Source organism: Dermacentor variabilis, chromosome 3 (genome assembly GCF_050947875.1).
Source record: "Dermacentor variabilis isolate Ectoservices chromosome 3, ASM5094787v1, whole genome shotgun sequence".
Lineage (NCBI taxonomy): Eukaryota > Metazoa > Arthropoda > Arachnida > Ixodida > Ixodidae > Dermacentor > Dermacentor variabilis.
Genome location: NC_134570.1, coordinates 100,736,119 through 100,763,624, shown reverse-complemented (window position 1 = coordinate 100,763,624; position 27,506 = coordinate 100,736,119). Strand labels below are relative to the sequence as shown.

At 47.9% G+C, this 27,506-nt stretch overlaps 1 protein-coding gene across 9 annotated transcripts in view; it reads right to left on the bottom strand.

Annotated features, from left to right (window-relative positions):
- Window positions 1–27,506, bottom strand: part of LOC142576105 (uncharacterized) — a 383,690-nt gene that overhangs the window by 283,216 nt on the left and 72,968 nt on the right. For 4 of the 9 annotated variants that reach the window (XR_012826782.1, XR_012826783.1, XR_012826787.1 and 1 more), the window contains one exon: window positions 23,301–23,779. The exons of the other annotated variants lie outside the window; for them this stretch is intronic. The gene's annotated coding sequence lies outside the window, so the exon portion shown is untranslated. Of the gene's footprint in view, window positions 1–23,300; window positions 23,780–27,506 lie in introns of those variants that run through there. 9 annotated transcript variants of the gene reach the window in all.

Below are 27,506 nucleotides of genomic sequence, written 5' to 3'. Positions count from 1 at the left end.
GCAGATACGATATCTCCAATGCTATTCACAGCATGTTTACAGGAGGTATTCAGAGGCCTGGAGTGGGAAGAATTGGGGATAAAAGTTGATGGAGAATACCTTAGCAACTTGCGATTCGCTGATGATATTGCCTTGCTTAGTAACTCAGGAGACCAATTGCAATGTATGCTCACTGACCTGGAGAGGCAAAGCAGAAGGGTGGGTCTGAAAATTAATCTGCAGAAAACTAAAGTAATGTTTAACAGGCTCGGAACAGAACAGCAGTTTACGATAGGTAGCGAAGCACTGGAAGGGGTAAGGGACTACATCTACTTAGGGCAGGTAGTGACCACGGATCCGGATCATGAGACTGAAATAACCAGAAGAATAAGAATGGGCTGGGGTGCGTTTGGCAGGCATTCTCAAATCATGAACAGCAGGATGCCACTATCCCTCAAAAGGAAAGTGTATAACAGCTGTGTGTTACCAGTACTCACATATGGGGCAGAAACCTGGAGACTTACGAAAAGGGTTCTGCTGAAATTGAGGACGACGCAACGAGCTATGGAAAGAAGAATGATGGGTGTGACATTAAGGGATAAGAAAAGAGCAGATTGGGTGAGGCAACAAACGCGGGTAAACGACATCTTAGTTGAAATCAAGAAAAAGAAATGGGCATGGGCCGGACATGTAATGAGGAGGGAAGATAACCGATGGTCACTAAGGGTTACGGACTGGATTCCAAGGGAAGGGATGCGTAGCAGGGGGCGGCAGAAAGTTAGGTGGGCGGATGACATTAAGACGTTTGCAGGGACAACATGGCCACAATTAGTACATGACCGGGGTAGTTGGAGAAGTATGGGAGAGGCCTTTGCCCTGCAGTGGGCGTAACTAGGCTGATGATGATGATGATGAGACATTAATCATATACTGCTGTAGTTAAATCTGACAATTGCTTCATGTGCACTAACCTAAGTACTTAGGGGGAAAATAGTGAACTCCAACATTTTTGCTATTTGAAGATGCGATTGATCTATAATGGTGTTGTTGCCTGTATCACCAGCCGTCCTTGAAACAGGTAGGTGGCAGCTACTGTAGGCATTTTAAATAAAAAGTCAATTTCGAAGTTGACGAAAGATGGGGATCGAAGCACTGCGTGAATTACATTACTTGCACTTTTCAATAACGGTTGCGGAAATGTTTTCCGGTTCAGCGACAATTTGGGAGTATACAGCACCTAGACAATAGAGACATATTTTGACCGGAAATCGCGTATCATAAACTTGTGGCAGGTGGCTAAGATCTCATGCATAGCGATCTCATCATTGACTACCAAAACAGTGACGTTGGCGGAACGACCACGATTGTATGAACACTGATGTCCTATGAGGACACGCTGACGTCGATAGATTCACGACCAGGGTATGCTGACAGACGCATGATGACACTTGTATCACTACTTAAAACATTAAGGCAGTGGAACGATCCCGACGGCACAATGATGAGTGTATGCTAACGATGGAATAGCGACAACGGCGGGACAAAAACAGCATAAGGTTGTCATTGATGACGGAAGTATAACGAGAAATAAATTGTATGAGGGTGCTGTAGTGACCACGTGGTAGCACCCGACGCATGATGAATGCAGACGATGGTAAAACGACAGTAGGGTAGCGACGCTGGAGGGACGACGATGGCGTAGGTCCGATGGCACGACGACAACGAGAAGAAAATTTTTGAATTATGATGATGCTATGATTACAACGCCGTGATGCCGACAGGATAAAAAGAATGAGATAACGATGCTACAATGGGAGCTCAGTAGTATGATCAAGTGGGGCTCTAGTGCCTACAGCCTGCTAGCTTCTCACGCGCATGATTGCAGTGCCGAGTGTAGTGCATAAAAATACCCGGTATATTACAGAGCACGGCGACCCGGTGTCTCAGATCATCCATGCCGGCACAGACGTAGACTCCAACATGAACACGCTCTTATGTTCACGTCGTCGCCGTCCTGCCTTCGTCGGCCGTGTGAAGAGCAGACGAGTACACGTTATAGCGTAAATTGAGGCTTCCCGGTTGGAAAGATGATCTTCGCTGTCGCAAGCAAGATCTTGACACCGAGTGCAATTTCGTCGTCATGTTGTGTCGGCCAGTCATTCCGTGACAATTTGTCGCCTTAATTCTCGCCGTCGTCATTAATTTGCAGTCATAACTTTGGCATCACGTCATCATCCTCACGCTATCGTCCTCTTAACATTGTGCTAATTTTGTGTCTTTGTTGTGTCGCCGTGGCACAGTCGACGTTACTCACTGTCCTCTCACCGATTGTCTTCGAACCGTCGTGATCATGCCTTCTCTATCATGCGTGCGACGCTACCGTTGTCACTACACCGTCGTCGTCGAATTAGCATCATGCTGGCGTCGTCACAAGCTCGTCGCCGTTCTCTCACCATTATGCTGTCGTCGTCAATAGCGACGTTACACATTTTCGTCATGCCACCATCGGTAGTCTACCGTCGTCATACATTTATCGTGTGCTGTCTTGGTCGTTCCGCTCTTGTCTCTATTTACCAGTTATACCGCTATAATCATGCCTTTGTCACTATGTCATCGTTGTCAATATATATCATTGTCATTGTACCGCCGTCAGAGAGCCGTTTCCATGCAATCGCGGTCGTAAGATTGTCGTCATTTTTTCGTAGCCATACATGAGAGGCTCATAGTCACGTGCCAGAAACTTTTGATTAGAGCGTTGGTTTTAGGTGAAATTATCCCACACTTATTCAGGTGCTATAAATCACTTTGCGCAAACACTATCAAAAACTTCCGTTAAAGTACTTCCCCCGCAGTGCACCTAATCCGCATACTTTCTTAAACTTCCAAATTTTTTTTATGTTTGTTGCCTGTAATAAATCGCACCTACCAGCTTCGTAGGAGAATCTCAGGGCGCATGCAAGAGGTCCTTTATTGAGAAATCGCTTCTCCAAATAGGAAAAAGAAGGAGTTCAGTAAATATATTCCTAATAATTTAGGTTAGGGCACTAGTAAGTGCCTACTGTCAAGTTCTTGTGATTGTGAAGGTGAATCACAAGACACTGACAAAGGCGTCAGTCAAGACGTTAGCATTTTTTTAGTTAACTTGCGCAAAGAAAACGAATGCCATACTTTACGGACAGCGAATGTGCTGCAAAGAAGATATCTAAGAAAGTTGTGATTGATGTTTTTAATTACCAAATTTATCATGAGGAGCTGTCACAGAATTAAGTGTCCGCCTCTTCAGATACTAGACCACAAGAGGCCAAATGTGCTCGATGAGATTTTGAGGTAATTTGAATTACCCGAAGAAACCCTCTGTTTCATGTTCTCTCTTACGAAAAGCAAAAAAAAAGAAACTTTCTCTGATAGGAGGTCGGCCCGCGCTGTTGTTACGGCAGTGCCAAATTGACCGTTTTCAGAACCATTTAACAATGCTTGGTGGTACGCATCGGTTTTACAATCCCATCTTACTCTTAACATGTGGTTTCTTTAAATTTTTGTTTCCTTCATGGCGCTGGATATCCGATTTCGTATGTTATCTCTATCAATGCAGGGAAGCGGTTTCCGTAAAAGAATTAGTGCAAGTTAGTCTCTCCTTTCCTTGAAATACAGTCTTCATCTCCTACTGGGGTTTGTGCTACCCATTGTCACGAACCAGAATGAACTGACACAATTGTTTTGTTTTGTTTTGTTTTACTGTCATATTTCACCGCAAGTAATATAGCCTTATGATGCAATATTTGCAAATTTTCCCATGACTGTCTATACGCTTTTTTGAAATCCGCTCAAAAATACTCGTAGTTCCCAAAGAAATGTCCTGCTGCCCGGCCCGTGCACGTCCTACAGAGGCCATTTAGCATACGCTCACCAAGAGTAGGTAATGTGAACCGTAGCATGACAATCTTCATGTGATACACACTGTATTTCGCATGTTCACCCACTTTCACAGACGATTCTGTAACCGTAAAGATACAGTGCAGGAGCGGAGCCTTTAAAAGCGTTGCTGCCATTTCCGTAGTGACACTTATTTTGCCTTGTAGCGCGCCCTTCTAGTCCATGTTCTCTGTACAAAAGGCGCAGGTGCAAATACATTGCGCAAATGAGTGACTTAGAATTTGCACGTTTTATCAGCGGTCTATAGTTATCGTCTTTAAGTATTCCTCACCCTGCATCATTTGAATGACTCTTCGTGGTATTTCAGCCAATCAGTGTCGTTACGGTTCGGTGCCACTTCTAATGCTTGAACCAATAATGCCCCAAAGAAGTGAAGTTTAGCCTCCCTAATTTAACAATTCGAAAAATTTCTGTTAATAATAACCTCATAAAGAACGTAAATATTGGAGCTGTCATATTATATTTCCCACTTACGAAGCATTTATCTGTATCTAAATTACTATATTTTGCTCAGTTAACCACAAGTAATTCGCCCTCCCGGGCGACGCGGACATTTATGCTGCTCATATTTGTGCATGCGCTTCAGGTCCAAAATAAGAGGCGCTATAGCGTAAAACCATTCCCAACTTTTCTACTCCAATTCTGCAATCAGCCCTCCGCGACTAGTGAAAAACATTTTTGGACCACCCCCACTTCACCTTTCTGTCACGCGACGTCACGAAACCCGCGATAGCTCCCCATCTGACATGACGTGTACACATTGATTATGCATGATTTGACTGAACAAAAGAAAAAGAGTTATTTCTGATTCGACACCTTTTCGCCATTAGCCCTCGACTATTGGTCAAAAGTTGTCGGGCTGCACCCACTTCACCTGCCTGTCACGCGACCTCACAAAACCGCAAACACTCTCCGCGTCAAAGTGACGTGCACGCGTAAAAAATTTATTAATATGCCGAACAAAACAGAATTTTTTCGGAATAGCCGTAGGCTGCCCCGTTCCGAAAGAAATAAGAGATGGCTGCCGCCGATCGCTCAGACACTGGCTACTCGCACCTGCCGGGGAGCATGGGTTTATTTGCGTGTAATAAAGCTTTTTGCGTGGCCGTGTAACATTTTCGAGCACTTTCGACAGGCTTACGACTTCGTTCTGCCAACTCTTTTTTGCTGAGGATACGCTTTAGCGTCATTTTTAAGCTTCCGTTGCATGCCGCCGCGATTGTCGACGAGCCACCGCAAGTTAAGTAAGGGAAAGCGGACCAATCACAGACGCCGGCACCACCCTCTTCATCCGGTTATCGATTTTCAGTGCAGTGGCTCGGCCCCATCCAATTTCTCGCCACTTCAGCGTGCTCCTCGCCTCTTGTGAGCCAATTAGATAAGACAAGCCGCTCAGTGTAGGCACTGTTATTTCTTTTTCAAGCAAACAAAAGTGACCTCCTATGGACGAGAAGAGCGTTGGATTGTTCTGCTCAGGCAACCCTGTGGGTGACTGCCCGATGCTAGCGTCTGCGCTTACGCAAATTTGACGTCTGGAGATTGGAATAAAACATATTGGAATAGTTTTACGTTATAGGGCCCAAGGATCCCCAATATTTTGTGTCAAGCCACTGAGATTACGCCTCATGAAAGCATACAGTCTTGATCTCGCGAAGCCAGGATATTTAGGTATTTCTGTTCATGATTCCCCGGTCCGTGCCTTACTTATGCGTATTGCGGGAAATGGTTACGCGCGAGCTTGTATATCATTTTAGAGTGGTGAGCGAACTTCCTATTATGAAAGTTCTTTTGTGTCATCAACGCCCTAAGACAATAAAGATGGCATCTTGAAGCACTTCAACCCAAGCCTTTCTGCGTAGTCGAGTCGCAGGAAAGTGCAGCTGGAACACAGGTGTGTCTTGGCAAAGCTTATGTATATATTGTGCACATTGTAGGCGCTTTCGCGCTTTCTTGGGTGTTCAATCCTACGCGCTGGCCTCTATTCGTCATCTAACAATGCATGAATGTAGGGTCAGGCAGGCAAGTGAATTCTCAGCGCCACATTATATTGTCGGAAAGCTTGGCATTAGGACATAGTGTTAGTATACTTTTTTTCTTGCTCGCGAGCAAAATCGTCGTGTAAGAACATGACACAGATTAGCACTCTATAGACAATATGTCATCATGCTAGAAACGTTGAAAAAAAATCATATATTATTCTCATATATGGAAGCAGGCACCAAAAGAACAACCACGAGGAGCACATTAGCAAGTTATTTCATGCTCCATTTCAAAAGTCTAAGCAGAGATTTGAACGCTAGCGGCAACTTCTAGGTTACTGCGGCGGCGAAAAATGACGAAGGTCTCCAGCTGCATCCTTATAGCTGCTTTGGCAATATTTTGTGTCTTATCTACATTCATGCCAGACATTAAGATGTCTTCTGCTATGGCAATGAGCTTCCAAAAATGCAAAGAAAATTGGAATCCACGCTATACTCCACCTCCTACGAAAAGGTCGACTACAACGAGGTCTACAACGAGATATTCCACGAGACGTCATGTGCGCATTTAGATGAGGCCATGCACCACGTCTCAGTAGGTATTTTTTTCTTTCACTTCAAGGCCCGCGTATAGAAGCAGTCTACTTACAAAACATAGAAACTTTAACGTGATTTCCAGCCAACCAGTGTTGCTTACCATATTACCTTACGTCAATTTGGCGGTATGGTTTATGTGTGCTTAATAAGGCTTGCCCTGTGACTAATGAAGTGCCATTCACGCAGAATTATTGTTCTCTTTGAATGAAATTTTAACGTGTGGTTTTACGGTTGCAAGTAATACATATGGTAATATTTACTCAAGTGTTTGACGAGCAAGGGAAGTAAAGCAAAACGATTATGCAAATGACCACACAGTGAGCGCAAACTTTGTAAGTGCATTATAAGAGACAACGCTGAACCAACTGGCCCAATTTTCAGCTTTAAATGTACACCTTGTAATTTCTTGGGCCAGCCTACGGGGCTCACCATTCGATATAAATTTTCATTGGCTCTCATGGTTTGATAACTCGGTACTTTTACTAGTTTCACACAATAACAAATAAAACATATTGGGTGAGGTTTAAAGCTTGTAAGCATAGTTATCATGAGCAAAATCTCTGCTTGGCTTGGTTCTGCCAAGACTGTGCACATAGGGTTTCAATAAAGTTAGGCCACAGTCTTTCTTGTCCGTGAAGTCGCGGTGAAACCTGGCCCTTGCAGTGCAGTTTTCTGCCAGCCGAAGGGTGTGGCTCGTCAAATCTTCGTTGTGGGTGTCGTTGCTTGTATCCATGGGTTGTTCTCCTTCTTGTTTTTCGTGTTGCTGAAAGACGCCGCGGATACAGCAGATTCGATGTCGGCATGCTTCCACACTTGGTAAGCTTCTCTATAACGTGGCAATCGGGCCTCCCTTTGCTCCAGTGTTTCAGCAGGCAGCTTTGCCTTTGCTTCAGATTCTGCAGCCTTCCACTTTTTAAGCTGTTCTTTGAAACAGTGAGTAAATCGACAGTTTTAGTATTGCGCCATGACGATACGTACGCAGCATGCAAGAGCTTTGCGGAACGTGGCAGAACGTGCCCCGTCAAGGCTTTTAATACTGAACAATGCCTACTTACGTGAGCGGGTGAGCGTTGTTAGACGCCGGGTGCTTCGGAGCGCGTTGGTCGCGTCCGCCAGTGCGTCTGACTGCCGGAAAAATTTATTGCTCGAAATGTTTATAGTGAGGGGGTGGAGCAGTCCTTAAGGGCGCGTTCCTTATGAAGACTAAGTGGACTCCTCATTAGGAAGCCCATTGACCGTAGCCTCAGATCGGGCACGGCCGACCAGGGCCTTCTGCCTCGCCATGTCGGAGCAGCCGAGCAGGGTCACCTCCCAGTCCTTCCGGGTAGGGTTGTGTATAGGGGGAAGGTGCGGGGTTTATTGGCATGCACAAACCACGTGGAAAATGTCCGAAAGGTTTTCCCTCGCAGTGCCGGAATTTTCCTGTGAACGCAGGGTCGAAATGTTTTAGGGCTGCCGGGCACAATCGTGTTCTAGTATAGAGGCGAAGGAGTAAACGCTCCTCCACCTTAGTGAGGCCCTTACAGGGCTTAGGAAAGATTTCATGGCCGTATTAGTAATGTTGGGTGATTTCCTTAAAGGTAAACGCCGGATTGGGGTCGCAGTCCGCATCGAGGGGAGATGAGGGCGATGCCCGGAGAGTGAGCGCGCGGGCAGCCGCGTCGGCCGCTTGGTTGCCCTCGAGACCCTCATTCGCGCGAGTCCATATTATCCTGCGTGACGCGGGGTGACCGAGATAATTGCTCTCTTGAAGTAAGCGGTACGCAAAATAGGGAATGAAGCCCCTTCCGGTGTTTCTGCAGGTTCTGGCGAGTCGCTAATAATGACCCGAGAGTCCTGATTTGCGGTGGTGAGCTCGATGGTCACCTCTTCCGCATGTGGTATGTCTTGTGCTTTGAACGTAAGGCCGGTCACCGTGGTGTTTTGGTGGACAACTGCGGCCGTATACCAACCACCATGGTGTGGGCCGGAAGCGTCCATGTAGAATAATCCGTGCTTGCGACGTGCCAATGCTTCCGCCCGCGCGAGTCACCGGCCACTACGGTCGTCTTGTGTCATGTTCACCGGAAGAGGGCGCACGTGCAGGGCGTATCTCCAGATTTCCGGGATTCGCACGCGCTCTTCTGTCAGTGTTGGATGGTGGATGTGCAGTAGGGCAAGAACGTGGCGACCCGACGGCGTCTTTGAGAGTCTTGTGTAGTGGCTCGTCAAGTGTGCTTCTCGCAATTCCGCGAAGGTGGTGACCATTCCCAGGTCGAGGAGGCGCTGGTTGGATGTATTGAGCGGGAGGTTGAGAGCACGCTTGTAAATTTTACGGAGAATCACCTCGTGGGCGGTCTCGTCATACCTGCGAAGGAAGAGGTAAGGAGTCGAGTACAACACTCGACTGGTTACGAATGCATGCACCAGACGCAAGGCGTCTTTGCACCGTAACCCCCGCGTCTATGAAAACCCGGCGAACCACGGGGGGGGGGGGGGGCAGCTCACCTGGTATCCCACTTTGCGCAGTTTGGCCAGTGTTGTGTCGACTCGGCGGCGTTTATGAATAAAGAGACCCAGTACTCTGATCTCATGGTGTTCTGTGATGGGTCCCTTTGGCAGGGACAGTTTGATGTTGGTAGTGCACTTCAACGAGGGGCGAATGTGCACAAATTGGCATTTGGCCGTGGAGCATTGAAGGCCGCAGCGGCGGGCGTAGGCATCCATTATCTCCACCGCTTGCTCTCTTCACGCACGTACCCCCAGAGTGTGCTGTGAGCGTTGAAATCGGCCACGATCACCAGGTGGTCCCTGCCCGCAGCCTTCAGGGCGCGACTGAAGAGTGCTGCGAAAGTAACACTTTTGAGCTTGGGAGAACAATAGATATTGAGTATATGTAATGGTGTGTCTTGTTTCTTAAGCGGAAGGAGGGCGAACATCACTAAGGATTATTCAGTATCGTGTTCTGAATCAACCTGGTTGGCTGTATAATCTTTGTGCACGCAGATACAGAAAGAGGGTTCCTGCTGGAACGTGGTATAATTTGTAAGGGTAGCGCCGCTCCCTGGCTCCTGCAGGCCAACCACCACGGGGAGTGACGCGATTATTGACACGAAAAGCCGGAGCTCCACCCGCTTGGCGCGGGAGCGGAATCATCGGCAGTTCCATTGGGTAATTTGGATGGGGGTGGCCGAATTGGTATGGAGAGAGCGCCTAACTGGGTAGCTGTCCGCCGTGGTCATTTAAATGGAAAATCGCTTGCAGGGACACTGCTCCTGAGCCAGCACTCGCGGGTAGGGGAGCATTCTTCATTCCGGAGAACGAGCAGCTGTCATTGTCTTCTACATCAGTTTCAATGGTTCGGCGCGACGTTTTTGGACAGTGGCCAGACACGTTTTTGATAAGGCCGCCGGTTCGTCGGATGCAACGCTAGGATTGCGCGATGCGGGCCTCTAGATGGGCCTAAAGTGCAGTTTCCGCGAGCACGCGGCACCGAAGGTCGCGTGCTCACTCTCCATAGCATCCGTCGCGCGGGTAGAGGGGGGAGTGTTAGGCTGTTTTGACTGCGATTCCAGGAGCGCAATTTTCTTAACTAGCATTTCAAATTGGCCCTCAGAGCTGCTATCTTGGCTTGCTCGGCACTGTGTGCCGCAGGGGGGGGGGGTAGCAGGTAGGGGAGGAGGAGGCAGCCCTGCCCGTACCTGTCACCTTCGTTCCGTGTTTCACGGCGTTGGCCCAGATCCTCGCCTCACCGCGTGGTGGCGACGTCGCCAGCTTTCCAGTGCCGCCGTGTGGTGGAGGCTGCGTCAGCGGCCGCTTGACGGCTCCTCCAGGAGGTGGCGCCATCTTCTGGGTGTTGCTAGTGTTGCTGTCATCCCGGCTCGGTGATTCGCCGGGGAGGGCAAGATTGTTCTTGGCGGCCATATTCCACTTTGTCCCGCCCTTCGGGGCGGCCATCCTGTGTGCGGGGAATTTCGCCGCGCACTCCCTTGAGTTTGTGGCGTGTCCACCACCACAAGCAAAGCACCGCGGAACACACTCGTGAGGGACACTCCACAAGCGGGGATTGTTGCCCGCAGAGTCCGCACGTGTTCTGCTGCGTGTTGGAAGAAGCATCTGCTCGGTGGCCGACAGCCCCACATAAGCCGCAGGCCGGGATTATTCGGTAGGAGGTTTGCACTGGGGATGAGCATGTTCTCAGTGCACAAAACGTGGTTTCTCCCTCCCGGCGAAGGTTACCCGAGCTTTGTTAGAGGAGCCGGATTTTCTCCCCTCTACGATGGTGCCTGCTCTCCATTGCACCTGCGGCCGAAGCATTTCAGTGGTGTCACAGTTGCTGACGGCGTTGACGCCGTGGCAGACATCGTCTCCGTCTTCTCTAAGGTATCCGGGGAGCGGAATCGTCCAACGCTCGGTGTTGATTGAGAAGTCCCCGAGGAGCCGATCTGCCACCGTCGGGTTCGGGGTGTGGATCAATATCAGGTTTTGTTTACGGTACGCCAGAACTGTAACAGACCTTGCCACCTCAGGCCCGAGGTAGGCCGTAATGGCGGCACCGTAGCGGTTCTCCGAAAAGGCTTGGTGCAGGGAAACATATTCGCGTGGCTTGAGCACGACCACCAAGTCGTCATGGCCCAGTTTTGGAAATGAGCGAGGCCTCCAGTTGCTAAGCGCCTTGCCTTTGCTTCCAGCAGCGCGCGAGGCAGGCGGCTGCGTTTTGTCACCCGGTGTGCCGGAGGCCGGGACGGCGATGCACGCTGCCGTCTTGGCTTCAATGAGCGAGCGACGCGCGACTGCTTCATTGAGAGATTGGTACCCAGCTTCAAAATAACAGCCGAGTTTTGATCTTCTGATGTTGAAACCGACATCCAGGCCATGGCGTCGGGATCGTAACTCCTCAGGAATGACGCGGGAGCCGCCATTTTACTTCGTGAGGCCGGTTCCACGCCTTCGGGCGTCGGCGTCCCCGTGTGGCCTAACGGCGTCGCCCACGTAGTCGAGTGTAATTCGGTCGTAAAATCTTCACAAGTGAGTCCACCTGGTGAACATCAGTATCCACGTGGTCCAGACTGTTTGCTGCATTGATTAACGTCGGTCTTGTTGGGGTGCAGAGGACTCAGCCGTGACTCCAGCCGAAAATCGATGGAGCCGATACACCAAACGTCTTACGCCGTCGCGCGCTAGCAGCGTCACCCCCCCCCCCCCTCCGGCAGGGTTCCCCCACACTGCGTCGATCAATCGGCCGAACTATAGGCGCTGTTGTTCTCGCCAACACGACGTAACGTGTGCGCGTGTTTACGCTTAGTCGGACTAAATTTAGGGCTTTAAATGACGCTACAGTTAATATGGATGCAATAAAAAATGAGTACTCACTTTCTGAGGCTGGCACGGCTAACTGCGACGAACTGCGCCAACAGAAGGTCCGGCCTTTCACGCAAACAGCGCATACTGAACGCCTTCTCAAAAACAAAGGTCATATTTGTTGATATAGATTCCCACCATGCAAAATCCCGGAAGGGGTTCTGGGCGTTCACTTTATGCAGCGGAGCCCAATCATAGGTCATTATAACATACATCCTTCCGCTGGTCGCCTTTGACGCCGCCATTTTGCGAAACTCGTTTGTCTCGCGCTCTCCTGAACAAACGAGAACAGCGAATGCAGCACGCGAGGGTCCCCACGTACGCTCGCTAGTATCGGGCGCGTGCGAACGCGGCGGCCGCGGGCGCATTACGTACACTTCGTGTTAGGTCCTGCACATTTGCTCTTTGCAGAACGTAGCAGTCTTACGCACGCAACGTACGCAGTACTAAAAGCGCCTAATGTGAGCGGCGAAATGCTGCTATGCGGACACGTCTGCGCGATGTACTGGGACTCCTAAAAAGAGGCCGATCAGAAGACACCACATCCAAAGCATCGGTTCTCGAGCCACAGCACGGTCTGCTACATGATTCTTCGAAGACAATGCACAAATTGTCTACTGGTGCGATTGCCGCGCCGACGGAGGTCATTTTACATCAGCCGCAGATCCACAATTTTTGCCACAGAGTCCCTCGTGAAGAGTCGAAGACTGGCTTGACCAGTCGGAAAGGTTTACCGAATTCAACGGTTCGTCCCAAAAGTGTAAGCGGCGTAATATTTACTCTCGGGATTCTTCAAAGACGTGGTTCGATAACCACGAGCCGACAGGGCCGTCGTGGGACAGATTTCGTCGGAAGCAGGTCACCACACAACCCAGCGCAGAGAGAAATCAGATAGCGGAGTTAGCAATCCATGCAAGAATACAAGCTTCTAAAGAGATCGTCACCACGTATGCTGAAGACATGGCTCAGCTCTCCAGGCGTGCAGACGCTTCAATGCACGAAAACGAAGGTTCCGACACCTAATCACGATTCCGCGACTTTCTGTGGCGGCGATGGTGAGAGACGAGATCAAGCCATCCAAGTTCCAGAATGCTACGGGGCACCACAGCAGCGGGAGGATGTTAGGATGGCTTATGCGGAAGCCCTACGACGTCCATCGCTGTATAACGCTACCTCAAACGAATAGCCCACCGCGGAGCAAACGAACGTCGGGTTCAGGTGTCGTAATCTACCGTTCATCAACGCGTCCGTCCAGGCGACGAAAGAGTCGTGTGTAGCGCGCTCCTGACCAAAGCCCTTTCTGTTTTCATTGCGGTGGAGCTAGCAAAACCTACAGGACGTGTCCCTGCCGCCATGTGGGTCCCCGTGTGTTCTCCACGAATGCGCCTCGCCTACGACCGAGTGAGCACCCACTGCAGATAGAGAGCTTCCTCAGCAGTCTTCCCAGTTTCTTCGAAGGGCAAAGGCACGAGCCTCACTTGTAATCACCTGCTCCTTTACGATACCGGTCGCTAAGTCCTGTCTTCCCATGACACGCCCCTTGTCGCCGGCCGCGCAAGCCTGCAAACCGGGAAAACTGAGTTCAGCGACCTTCCGAAGTGACGCCGCTGATGCCGAGAGTATCAAATTTTGTGCATTGTGAGAAAAGCGACAACAGCAACGACAACAGAACGACCTTCAAGCACACTCACGTGGTCCAAAGCACATAGTAACGCCGGATATTCTAGTAAACATACACGACGAAGTCACAGCTTGAGTCGATATTGGCGCGGACACTCCGGTTATGAGCAGAGAGCCTGCCGCTATGCTGAAAAGTGTTTACACGCAGTGGACGGGTCACATGTCCGTACTGCTAGAGGCCACCTCTTAAATCCTATGGGCAGGCGCACAGCACGAATGAATATTAGCAGCTTCAAGTACGTCGAAAATTTCATTAACCTGCCGAGTTGTTCGAGAGACCCGACTCTTAGGATAACTTCCTGCAGGCTAATGGAGCCAGCATTTCTTTGCAAGAGTAGTAGTAACATTATCGACGGCGCAGGTCATAGCAAGGAGCCGCTACGACAGTCATGACAACGCCTTGCGCATTGTTGACAGCGTCACTTTATCGTTCAGGAGTAGCACCTTAGCCCCTGAAGCCTGCGACGCATTCGAAGACTATGAGGACATTCGAGGCAAATATTCCACTGCTGCTCGAACGGTATATCTGCATAGCTCGAGGACATGTTCAATTGCAGAACAAACGTTCACTAGTTCCTCGGCTTAACAAAGTCAGCAACGTCGTGATTCCCATGCCAAGGATTGACGGCGCCTTGGACCGTCTACACCATGCCCAGTTATTCACCTCGTTAGATTTCAAGTCCGGGTTCTGGCAGATTGAAGTCGACGAGCACAACAGCGAGAAAATTGCATTCGGGTCGCAGACAGGCTATACGAATTCAAAGTCCTCCCATTCGGCCTTTTTTCCGCTCTCGCCACATTCCACTGAATTATGGACACTGTACTCGCTGAACTGAAGTTGCAGACCTCCCTGGTCTACCTCGATGACGTCGTTGTGTTTTCAAGCGCGTTTGATGGACATCTGGCACGGTTGAACAGCCTTCTTAATGCTATCCCCAAGGCAAGCCTCACCATCAAGCATGAAAAATGTCACTTTGGTTTTTGGTAACTCCAGTTTCTCACACACGTGGTCAGCCCCAGGGTGTTCGACCAGAGCCTGAGAAGCTGGCGGCCGTCGCTGAGTTCCTTCGTCCTAAAGACAAGAAGGCTGTTCAGCGGTTTTTGGGACTCTGCGCCTACTACCGTGGTTTCGTTGTGTTTCTCAAAAATCGCTGGGCCTCTGAAGAGATTAACAGGCCATGATCTGCCTTCGTGTGGACGGAAGAAAGAAATAAGCGTTCACATAATTTCACAAACGATGAAAAACAGTTCCGGTGCTGGCGTATTATGGCGTATTATGGTGACTGTAATCCCTTACGCGAGCCGTAGTGTCACACATGCCGATGCTGTCTCCTCGACTAAAGATAAGAAGCGTTTATCAGTCGTTAGGGCCATCAAGAAGTATCGTCCCTACCTATATGGCCTGTACGTCCTAGCGGTTCACTACCATCATTCGCTTTGTTAGCTTGCCAATCTCTGCAATACATCAGGTCACCTTACTCGTTGGAGCCTTCGCCTTCAGTAGTATGAGATAACTGTCGTCTACCGATCTGGACAAAAGCAAAGTGACGCTGACTGCCTGTCATGTGCTACGATTCGGCTGACACCACCACACTTCGAGCAAGATTCCGAAGCATTCGGAAGCATTCTTCATACTGTCGTTAGGGTCACAGTGCATTAGTGTGTCTTCTTTAAACTTGTACAGTGCTGAATATGGTTTTTTAGATTCTGTCGCATAGTGCGTTCTTGTCATCGGATTTTGGTGGTTCCTGCACATGGTGCTCGCTGCGCATGTTCCTCTAGTTTCTGCTGCGTATAAAGGAGTGACGCAATAAAATGATGTCAGTTGATAGTAGCGCCTTTTCCTGTCGCCTTTCTTGTGTCCGTTGTCTTCCGCTAAATAAGTATTCATGGATCCGCACCAACTAGCCCGCCAACGCATTGTGTTGGCATTCAAGCTGGTGCGACTGACCTTCCTGTATACAACCACTTCTGATTCCCGATTACGTTGCTTCGCGGTGAATCTCTCAGCACTGTGGAGCAACGCCATCACCTTCTCCTTCTCCTCGAGAAATTTTGTCCGGCCTTTGACAACCATAACACCTGTCTGGGCCGAACGGCCACTGTATGTCACCGTATTTGCACCGGTTCTCACTCACCGCTACGGCAGCGACCATACCGCGTATGGTTGACAGGACGACGCGTCATTGATGAGCAAGTAGTTGGTGTCATTGAACCGTCCGACAGCCCATGGGCATCACCAGTTGTTTTAGATAAAAAAAAGGATGGCTCCATCCGCTCTTGCGTGGGTTACCGTCGCCTAAACAAAACAATCCGAAAGGATGTTTATTCATTGCCGCGGATCGACGACGCCCTAAACTTCTTACAAGGGGCAGAGTTCCTTTCCTCCCTATATCTACGGTTTGGTTATTGGCAGGTGCCTATGGCTGCAGACGATAAACCTAAAACTACTTTCATCACACCAGATGGCTTATAAGAATTTCGTGTGATGCCATTGGAACTTTGCAACGCGCCCGTCACTTTTGAGCGGATTATAGACACTATTCTTCGAGGCCTCCAATGGAACGTGTCCTTGTGTTATTTGGAGGATGTAGTAGTGTTTGCACCAGATTTTCCTACTCATCTTCATCGCTTGGAGCAGGTTTTACGCTGTCTCAGCGACACTGGTCTCCAACTAAACCCGAAAAAGTGTCACTTTGGGGCACGCAAGCTGACAATTCTCGGACCTGTCCTGTCTACGGACGGCGTTCTCCCTGATGCCGCTGAGCTGCGTGCTTTTAAAGAATTCCCGAGGCCAACGTCTCTAAAAGACTTGCTCAGTTTAATCGGCCTCTGCTCGTACTTCCTCCGCTTTATTCGAATTTCGCCTCGATTATTGACCTTCTGACAGGGCTTCTTCGGGGAGACCCCAATCTTTCCGCGTGGTCCCCGGCTTGCAATGAGGCCTTCGCGACGCTACGTCGTCTGTTCACAACACAACCGATACTGCGCCACTTCGATCCAACTTCTCCCACGGAAATCCATGCGGATGATAGCGGTGTTGGTCTTGGCGCTGCCCCGCTGCCAATATTATGTTGTTGTTACGCAAGCTACACTCTCACGAAAGCTAAAACAAACTATTCAGTCACGGAAAAAGAATGTCTAGCGATCACCTGGCCCATCATCTGGGGCCGCCTAGCCCGGTAGGCACTGAGGCTCTAACAGTACGATATCCCGGTTGTCTACTGCGCAGGCAACAAGCACGCCGATGCCTATGCTCTTTCGCACTCACCTGTCCACGCCGACATTGTCAGTGTCTCTGTCCTAGACGACCCACTTCTTCCGTTCGCTTATGTCGACATGGCTTTAGAGCAGCGCAAGGACTCCTCGATTTCACCTTTGGTAGATTACATATCTGAGTCACCTGCACGCCCACCATCCCGTGCGTTACGCCGACAAGCTTTGCACTTCGTCAGCCGCCACGGAATCGTGTATCGCCGCAACTACAGCTCCGCCGGCCGCAACTGGTTGCTTGTAATACCCCGGCAGCTCCGCACTGATGTATGCGCCCGCTTTCCATGCTCACTCTTAGTGCGCACACGCTGGTCTCTTCAAGACCCACAGCAGACTGCGTCATATGTTTTATTGCCGCATCATGTACACATTGTGCAAAAGTGCATTCGCTCTTGCACAGAATGTCAACGCCGCAAGCCTGATCCTTGCCGCCCTTCTGGACAAATCTAACCTTTGCAATGCCCTTCGCGACCCATAGAACAGGCTGGGTTAGATCTATACGGACCTCTGCCGCAGACAGCTGCTGGCAATCGCTGGGTCATTATATCCATAGACCACCTCACGAGGTGTGCAAAAACGACCACTCTACAAGCCGCGACGGCTCGTGACGTTGCCTCCTTCCTGCTTCAACTCTTCGTTCTACGTCACGGCGCTCCCCGCGAACTGCTGAGCGACGGAGGTCGCGTCTTTCTCGCCGATGTCATTCAAGAACTTCTCGCTGAATGCCGCGTTATTCATCCCTGTACCACCACATATCACTCGCAGACAAATGGATTGACAGAGCGCTTTAACCGAACTCTTGGCGACATGATTTCAATGTATGTCGCCTCCAACCACACCAACTGGCACCTCATCCTTCCCTATGTCACGTACGCCTACAATACTGCACCGCAGTCAATAACGGGCTTTTCTCCCTTCTTTCTTATATATCGCAGCGAACCATCATTTCCCTTTGGCACTATTCTTCCTTATTGTCCAGACTTATTGTAGGCTACACCGGTTTCCGAAGCTGCCCAGTATGCAGAAGAATGTCGGCAACTAGCTCGCTCCCAGACAACGCAAGAACAAGCGCTACACAACTTTCGTCATGACGACGGGCGCCCCCACCATCAGTTTTCGCCTGGCGCTCTCGTTTGGTTGTGGGTGCCTCCTACTTCAACACCAGATGTCTCCTCCAAGTTTGTATCCGCATACGATGGACCCTACTGGTTTCTACAGCAAACTTCTCCGGTGATCTACGTCATCGAACCTCTGACGCCCCCTACGGACCTGCGTCGCCAAGGCTCGAAACTGTGCAGGTAGGTCGGCTCAAGTCGTATCACGAGCCCTTCGTCCTCACGACGCCTGAGGCCTCCTTTGCGGCTCCGTTTTGTGCGAGGGGGGTAGTTGTAAGGACGAAGTGCGCCGTGCAGAGCGCCGCAGCCGGATCGCCAGTGCTACTGAAGTGGGGCTCGGGCTAGACGCTCTTCCTGGTGTGTCTGGCTGAGCCTATGCTCTTGTGTCTTCCTGTTGGTGTCCCTTGTGTCGTCCACAGCCGTGGCGGACTTCTTTCCATATTACAATTGATTCTTCCGTTTAATATGTTTATAAAGTCCATTTGTTATCCATGGTTTTCCTATTTTGGCTGGCGGTTTCTTTCGTATGTGGCAAGAAAAAGTTTTATAGTAGGAGGCACAAAACTTGTCCAGAAAGGTATTATACGCCTCGTCAGGATTCCTTGTTTAGTAGACATCATTCCAGTTAATAAAACCCAGTTCTACCCAAGAATGCTCAAGCCAAATAATGGTGTCTGTGCACGAGTTTTTTTTTATTGCTGCGAATAAAACTTAGAAAAATTGGCATATAGTCAGTAACGCTGCATGACAAAACACCTGCCGTTAGTGTGCATGGGGCGAAATTCGTTATGTGAAAATCAAGGCCCGTTTCCGTAAAGCATGTATCCCTTGTGGGCGTGGTGATAGTATTGAAGCACCCATGAGATTGCAACAAAATAACAGGACGCGCTTGGCCTTACATTGTGTTAAAAAGGTTATGTTGAAAATACCTCCCCATACAATATTACATTCATATTCAGGGGTGTACAGAAGTATTTTTTCTAAGAATGAGAACGAGCATTCAGCATCACTATTCGGCATGTGGTAGAAAGAGAATACACTCCGCCCATAAAGAGCAGAAAGCACTTCATAATCTTAAGTTGGCACACAAAATTCATCAATGCGATTCATTTCAAAATTAGAGTGGATAAGCAAGATAGCGCCTCCACCTCGGGAATTTTTCTTGGATTAAGTGAGGCACTGGTAATTAGGGAGGTTTGAAGGAAGCGAAGTCGCCTCATACCAGGTTTCTGAGAGTAATGACGTCTGATGGGCGACTATACTGATGTGCGACTTCAATGCCAGGGTAGGCAAGAACAAGCACGAGACAAGTCAGTGGGGGAATATGGCATGGGTTCTAAGAATAGCAGGGGAGAGTTATTAGTAGAGCTTGCAGAACAGAATAATGCGCGGATAATGAATACCTTCTTCGGCAAGCGGGATAGCCGAAAGTAGACGTGGAAGAGCCCGAATGACGAGACTAGAAATGAAATCGACTTCATACTCTGCGCGAACCCTGGCATCATACAAGATGTAGACGTACTCGGCAAGGTGGTGCGCTGCAGTGACCATAGGATAGTAAGAACTCGAATTAGCCTAGACATGAGGAGGGAACGGAAGAGACTTGTATATCAGAAGCCGATCAATGAGTAAGTGGTTGGAGGGAAAATAGAGGAATTCCTGATCAAGCTGTAGAACAGGTATTCTGCTTTAACTCAGGAAGAAAACCTTAGTGTTGAAGCAATGAACGACAATCTTATGGGCATCATTAAGGAGTGTGCAATAGAAGTCGGTGGCAAGTCCGTTAGACAGGATACCAGTAAGCTATCGCAAGAGACGAAAGATCTGATCAAGTAAAGCCAATGTATGGAAGCCACTAACCCTACAGCTAGAACAGAACTGGCAGAACTTTCGAAGTTAATCAACAAGCGCAAGACACCTGACATAACGAAATATGATATGGATAGAATTGAAGACGCTCGAAGGAATGGAGGAAGCCTAAAAGCAGTGAAGAAGAAACTAGGAATAGGCAACAATCAGATGTATGCGTTAGCAGACAAAGCCGGCAACATCATTACTAATATGGATGAGATAGTTCAAGTGGCTGAGGAGTTCTATAGAGATATATACAGTACCAGTGGCACCCAGCACGATATTGGACGAGAGAATAGTCTAGAGGAATTTGAAATCCCACAAGTAACGCCGGAAGAATACAGGAATCCTTTGGAGTGATGCAAAGGGGGAAGGCAGCTGGGGAGGATCACGTAACAGCAGATTTGTTGAAGGATGGTGGGCAGGTTCTTCAAGAAAAACTGCCCAACGTGTATGCGCAATGACTCATGACCTCGAGCGTACCAGAATCTCGGAAGAACGCTAACATAATCTTAATCCATAAGAAAGGGGGCGCCAAAGACATCAAAAATTATAGACAGATCAGCTTACTGTCTTGTTGCCTACAAAGTATTTCCTAATGTAATCGCAAATAGAATCCGGAACACCTTAGACTTCTGTAAACGAAAGAAACAGGCTGGATTGCGTAATTGCTACTCAACAATATACCATACTCACGCTATCAATCAAGTGATAGAGAAATTTGCGGAATATAACCAACCCTTATAGATAGCTTTCATTGATTACGAGAAAGCGTTTGATTCAGTCGAAACCTCAGCAGTCAGGGATGCATTATGGAATCAGGGTGTAGACGAGCCCTATGTAAAAATACTGAAAGATATCTATAGCGGCTCCACCGCCATCATAGTCATCCATAAAGAAAGCAACAAGATCGCAATAAAGAAAGGCGTCAGGCAGGGAGATACGATCTCTCCATTACTATTCAAAGCGCGTTTACAGGAGGTATTCATAGACCTGAATTGGGAAGAATTGAGGATAAGAGTTAATGGAGAATACCTCAGTAACTTGTGATTCGCTGAACATATTGCCTTGCTTTGTAACTCAGGAGACCAATTGTAATGCATGCTCACTGACCTGGAAAGCCTAAGCAGAAGGGTGGGTCTAAAAATTAATCTGCAGAATACTAGTGTTTAACAGTCTCTGGAGAGAATAGCATTTTACGATAGGCAGCGAGGCACTGGAAGTGGTAAGGGAATACATCTACTTAGGGCACGTAGTGACCGCGGATCCGGATCATAAGACGGAAATAATCAGAAGAATAAGAATGGACTGGGGTGCGTTTGTCAGGCATTCTCAGATCATGAACAGCAGGTTGCCATTATCCCTCAAGAGAAAAGTGTATAACATCTGTGTCTTACCAGTAATCACACACGGGGCAGAAACCTGGAGGCTCACGAAAAGGGTTCTGCCTAAATTGAGGATGACGCAACGAGCTATGGAAAGAAAAATTATGGGTGTAACGTTAAGGGCTAAGAAAAGAGCAGACTGGGTGTCCGAACAAACGCGAGTTAATGACATCTTAGTTGAAATCAAGAAAAATAAATGGGCGTGGGCAGTAGATGTAAGGTGGAGGGAACATAACCGATGGTCATTAAGGGTTACGGAATTGATTCCAAGGGAAAGGAAGCGTAGCAGAGGGCGGCAGGAAGTTAGGTGGGTGTATGAGATTAAGAAGTTTGCAGGGACAACATGGCCACAATTAGTGCATGACCGGAGTAGTTGGAGAAGTATGGGAGAGGCCTTTGCCGTGCAGTGGGCGTAACCAGGCTGCTGCTGCTGCTGATGATGATGTTGAATGACGTCGTAGTGGAAGGACAGACTCTCAAAAATATGTCAAGGTCATCAAATTTGTTTTTGGTGGTTGGCAATAAGGTGGAACCATCGCACAATTTTTTTGGGCAGAGGACCAACAATGTTTAAAGATTGCTTGGGATCGACCCATTCTGTGCTTGCCATGATTCGGAAGACTATTCATTACTCTAGTTGAATTAATTCATCAACCGCTCAAGGTCAGTGGCTAGTGCTAGCACTTGTGCACGTTCACCTTCGCATTTGCGTAATAAAACCTTCCCCTCGCGACGCCATGCAAAGTGACAGTGATCTTCTTCACTCCATGCTTTGGTTACACGAAGGAGTACTTTGTTTTGTGCTGTCAGGTTTACTGTGATATACACATCAGATTCAACAATGGGCTGAATTTTTTTGCAAGCCATTTTTCCTTGATTTCCAGAGGCGTAAAGCTGACAATAATTCGGGAATCTTGTCAGTTTCAGACGCCAAACTTTGGATTGCCGACACGGCACTTTCAGACACTGGTTGAAGCTCAAGTTTGGAAGCAGTCTTGTTTATCTCCGTCATGAGACATTCATCTTGTTGCCGCTTCAAGCCGGTAATATCTATGTTGACCTCACCAGCACAAAGTCAAGGTCACTATTGGCAGTCGATATACTTTTTACCTCGGTCTTTACTTTGTTCTCTTCAAGCTTTGTCCCCCCACGGTTGATATTCGTTAATTGAGTATTGTCATTTGTGACCTCCTTAAGGATCTCATTATATTTAGCCGGCATGAGGTTAAGCGAAAATTCCATATCGTTGTTTCCTTTAGGAAAAGGAGTTCACCGAGTGTACCATTAATATTGAGTAGGAAAACCGCAATATTGCAAGGACAATTTATTATTTACTATGATTATTATTTATTATTATAATTTACTTATTAGCTCACATACGACCGCTCGCGGTGTCGGTTATGCTGGCCATACCTTTACCGTTCTCTGCGTTGGTACGTTGCTCATTGGGAGTCCTGCCAACGCCACAAGCGTTCGTTTTTGCAGCCTGCGCGGCCCACTTGAGCCTACAGACACTCCACTAATTTGTTCTACCGCATCGACCTTGATCTCGCTGAATTATTTCCAACTTATCTATGCGGAAACAAGTGGATCGCCGTACCTATTCTCTAGACGCACGATTCGCAATCACACGGTCAATGCCAACCATTTGCGCTGCGGACATTGCTGACTTCCTGCTTCAGGAAGTCATCCTCCACCACGGCGCTGCACGACAGCTGCGGACAGACCGCGGTTGGTCTTTCACAAGTTGTCGACGAGATTCCTCGCTCTGGTTGCATGCGTCACAAGCTAACCACCACGTACCTCCGGCAGAGCAATGAACTTACAGAACGCCTCAACCACAAGCTCATCGCGATGCTATCCATGTCATCATCATCATCATCACCATCATCATCATCAGACTACTATATGTCCGCTGCAGAACGAAGGCCTCTCTCTGCGATCTCCGATTACCCGCGTTCTGCACCAGCCGATTCCAACAGGCGCCCTCAAATTTCCTAATTTCATTGCCCCACCTAGACTTCAACCTTCCTCGATTGTGCTTTCCTTCTCTTGGTGCCCCTTCTGTAACCCTAATAGTCCAACGGTTATCTAACCTGCGAATTACATGACCTGCCAAGCTCCGTTTAGTAGTCCTAATGTCAATTAGAATATCGGTTATTCCCGTTTGCTTTGTCATCCAAACCGCTCTTACTGTCTCTAAACGTTATGCCTATGATTATTTGTTCCAACACTCTTTACGCCGTCCTCAACTTGTTCTCGAGCTTTGTCAGTCTTTAAGTCTCTGCCCCATATGTCAGCCCCGCTAAAATGCACTAGCACACCTTCCTTTTCAAAGATGATGGTAAGCTTCCAGCCAGGAGCTCACAATATCTGGCGAAAGAGATTCAGCACAATTTTATACTTCTGTAAATTCCCTTCTCATAATCAGGGTTGCCTGTTAATGGTTGACCTAGGTAATTGTACTCCTTCACAGACTCTAGAGGATGACTGCCGATTCTGAACTCCTCTTCCCTTGACCGGCTCTTCATCATTATCTTTGTCTTCTGCATAATAATCTTCAACACCACTCTTACACTTTCTTGGTTGAGGTCTTCAAACATTTGTTGTATTTCGTCTGCAGTGTTGCTGAATAGAACGGTGTCATCTGCAAACAGAAGATTGCTTAGACATTCGCCGTCAACCCTTACTTCGTAGTTTAATAACTTGAATACTTCTTCCAAGCCCACATTAAATAATATTGGGAAAATTGTGTCACCTTGTCTGACCCCTTTCTTGATAGGTATCTTCCTACTTCTGTAGAATTAAGGCAGCTGTAGAATGTCTGTAGTTATTTCCTAAGATATTTACATCAGCGGTCTGGACTCCTTGATTGTATAATGCCTCTATGACTGCTGGTATCTCTACTGAATCGAATGCCTTTTCATAATCTATGAAAGCCATACAGAGAGGCTGATTCTACTCTGCGGATTTCTTGATTACCTAAATAATGACATGACTGTGATTCATTGTAGAGTATCCTTCCTGAAGCAAGCCTGTTCACTTAGTTGTCTAAAGTCCAGTGTTGCCCTTATTCTATTGCATACTATCTTGGTAAATATATTATGTAAGCTAATGGGCCTATAATTTTTCAATTCTTTAACGTCTGCCTTTTCGTGGATTAGTGCAATGCTTGCATTCTGACAATTTTCATGGAGCTTTGCAGTTGATAGACACCGCGTATAATGAGCCACCAGTTTTTCAAGCATTACGTCTCCTCCATTTTTGATTAAATAGACTGTTATTCAATCTTCTCCTGTCACTCTTCCTCGCGTTATGTGTTGGAAGGCCCTTTTTGCATCATCAATTGTTATAGGAGGACTTCCTGCAATCTGCTGGTTACTCCTTCGAATGGAGGTATCGAGGCTCCTCTGGGTACCTTGCAGGGCAGTACAGAATTATTCCGCTGATTTTAATATACCTTCCAGATTGTTCATGATGTAACCCTGATTATCTTTTACTGTGTACATCTTAATTTGTCCTATGCCAAGTTTTCTTTTCACTGATTTCATGTTGCGCTCATTGTTTACGACTTCCGTCTTCCTCACGTTATATTTTCGAATACCCCTTATTTTCGCCTTGTTGATCAGTTTTGACAGTTCCGCGAATTCTGTCTTATCTCTTGAGCTGCACACTTTCATTCTTTGTTGTTTCTTTATTAGGAACTTTGTTACTTGGGAGAGCTTGTCTACTTGTTGCCTTGATGCCTTCCTTCCTACTTGAATTGCTGTCTCTAAAGCCAGCCTAGTTACGGTTTCATTCATTGCCTCTATGTCGTCTTTATCTCTCTGTTCTAAGGCTGCATATATGTTTGCCAGTACCAGCCTGAATTTGTCTGCTTTGACCCTTACTGCCTCTTGGTTGGTCTGTTTCTTCTTGAGCAATTTTACACTTTCTCTCTTCAAACTGAGATGAATCACAGCCCGCACAAGCCGATGATCACTGCACTTTACCCTGCCTGACACCTCTATACCCTGCATTATGGTGGGATTGGCAGAAAATATGAAATCAATTTCATTTCTTGTTTCACCATTAGGGCTTTTCCGTGTCCATTTTCTGGTACTACGCTTCCTGAAAGAGGTGTTCATTATTCGCAGCTTATTCCTTTCTGCGAATTCTACCAGCGTCTCTCCTCTGGCGTTCTTGTAATCGATGCCGTAGTTGCCAATTGCTTCTTCCCCAGCCTGCTTTCCCCCACTTTTGCATTAAAGTCACCCATTACTACAGTACACTAAGTTTGCACTTCTTTAATCACTTATTGGTCATCTTCATAAAATTGATATTCTTCATCATGATCGTGACTGAATGTTGGAGCGGAGGTTTCTACTACATTTAATGTACACCTCTTATTAAGCTTGATTATTACTAATGCTACCCTCTCGTTAATGCTGTAGATTTCCTCAATGTTACCCGCCATGTCCTCATGGATTAGGAATCCTACCCCGTAATACTACTTATCTGCGAGACCTCTGTAGCAGCCAACATAGCCGTTAAGCAGCACTGTGTAAGCCTCACCGGTTCTTCTAAGATAACTAAAGCCAATAAAATTGTAAACAATGCCTAATAGGTCCTCAAAGAGCCCCACTAAGCTAGCCTCACTTGACAGAGTTCGGGTGTCAGCTAACCATGTATGTTTCACTAAAACACCGTGTTTGGGACAAAAGTTTGCCTTATGGGACATTCGCATGCAACACGTCCCACAATGACAATGCTCGCTTCTGCCCCTTTTATCTCTTGTTTGGGCGCCACCCTCCGCTGCCCTTTGAGACTCAGCTTCCGCCAGCTTTCTACGATGCCAGAGAATATGTCCGCGACGCTGTTGATTGCGCTCAAATGGCTCGTCACATCCCACGAAACCATGTCTCTGCCTCGCAGTGGTCTCAAAAAACCCGTTACCATAATCACCAGTGGCGTAACCAGGGAGGCTGGGAGGGGGGAGGGGGGGTCTTATGGGGCTTCAGCCACTCCCCAAAATTTTTTCGTACTGTGCATGCTCCGCCGACCAAAAGAACCCCTAAAGACGGAAATCATTCTGGATTTGGTCTCGAATGTCTTTTCACGCTCAAAAAGACATTTCAGCATGAACAATGCGAACTCAGGCTGGATTTTGCGGCGACGCCCATGCACCGGGAGTCACATAGTTCATGAAGTCCCACCCGAGCACAATGTTTCATGGGCATTTTATTGGCTAGCGGGCTTGCCGTGGCATCTCGCGGAGGCCGCGAAATATACACAGTGCAAGGATTTCAATTTCGAAACTTTATGGGTTTAAAGTTCTCATGAACTTTTGATGCCAAAGATGCACTGACACTTCGATAGTTGCGCTTTAGATTTTCAATTCCGAAGCTTTGTGCATTTAATGTTGTTATAAACACTTGACACCGAAGGTGGAATGACTTTTCTAAATTCATACTTCAGACCACACAAAGAGACAAGCGGAATGAACACACTGTCACATACCTTGAGAAAGCACGCAGCGAGGTCCCATTAGACGAAACGTTGTGGTGGTTCATTTGTGCCGTCATGTCGCGGAAAAAAATATCAGTATTTTTTTCACCTCCGCCAAGCATATACATGTCAAGACACTAAAGCCAGTAAAGGTAACGACGATCTTCTTTATTCTTCCTACTTTGACTTTTATTCGCGAGGACACATTAAGCCTCTTCAGGTTTCTCTTTCTCGCTACCCGCGTGCTGCCAGACCCAGGCAGTGTGCATGCGTTTTACGCGATAGCGCTAAGGAGCTCGTGTCACAGAAAATCCGGCGTCCGGCGTTGAACGTTGCCTCGGCAAAAAGAATTTCGTACCAAATTCCCAATAACCGCATACCCAACCACTTCCCTACCATCAAAGTTGCTTATACCTTGTCTTTCATTCTTTACAAAGTTATTCCTCGGAATTTTAGAACGGCAGCCCACAAACGAACGTAATGGAAGCAGACACCGACAGCTCCTGTCCTGTATGTTAGCTCTTTTTGATTTAACATTAAAAATGCGAAGCCGTGCAAAAGGCCGCGTTTCTGTCCAAAAGCTTGCCTTCGTGCAAAAGTTTCGCAGCCAGCATTTCCCGGCCAACGTTACAGTTACATAAGCTGCAGTTGCCGGTAAACTTGAAAAGGTGTAATGGTCTTCGAATGCTATCGCGTTCCACTCTTAAAGGCAAAGCATAATCGTCCTCCAATTTTCTTGTCGTGTTGCGCCGAACACAACGCGATGCCCATATGCTTTTTTTTTCTGGCTGAGAGGATTTTCTTCTGGCAGAGTTTTGTGCGCTTTCTGGCTAGCAGACGAGAAAAAGAAACAATGGTCCTTCGCCGCCATCACTGTGGAGACTCAA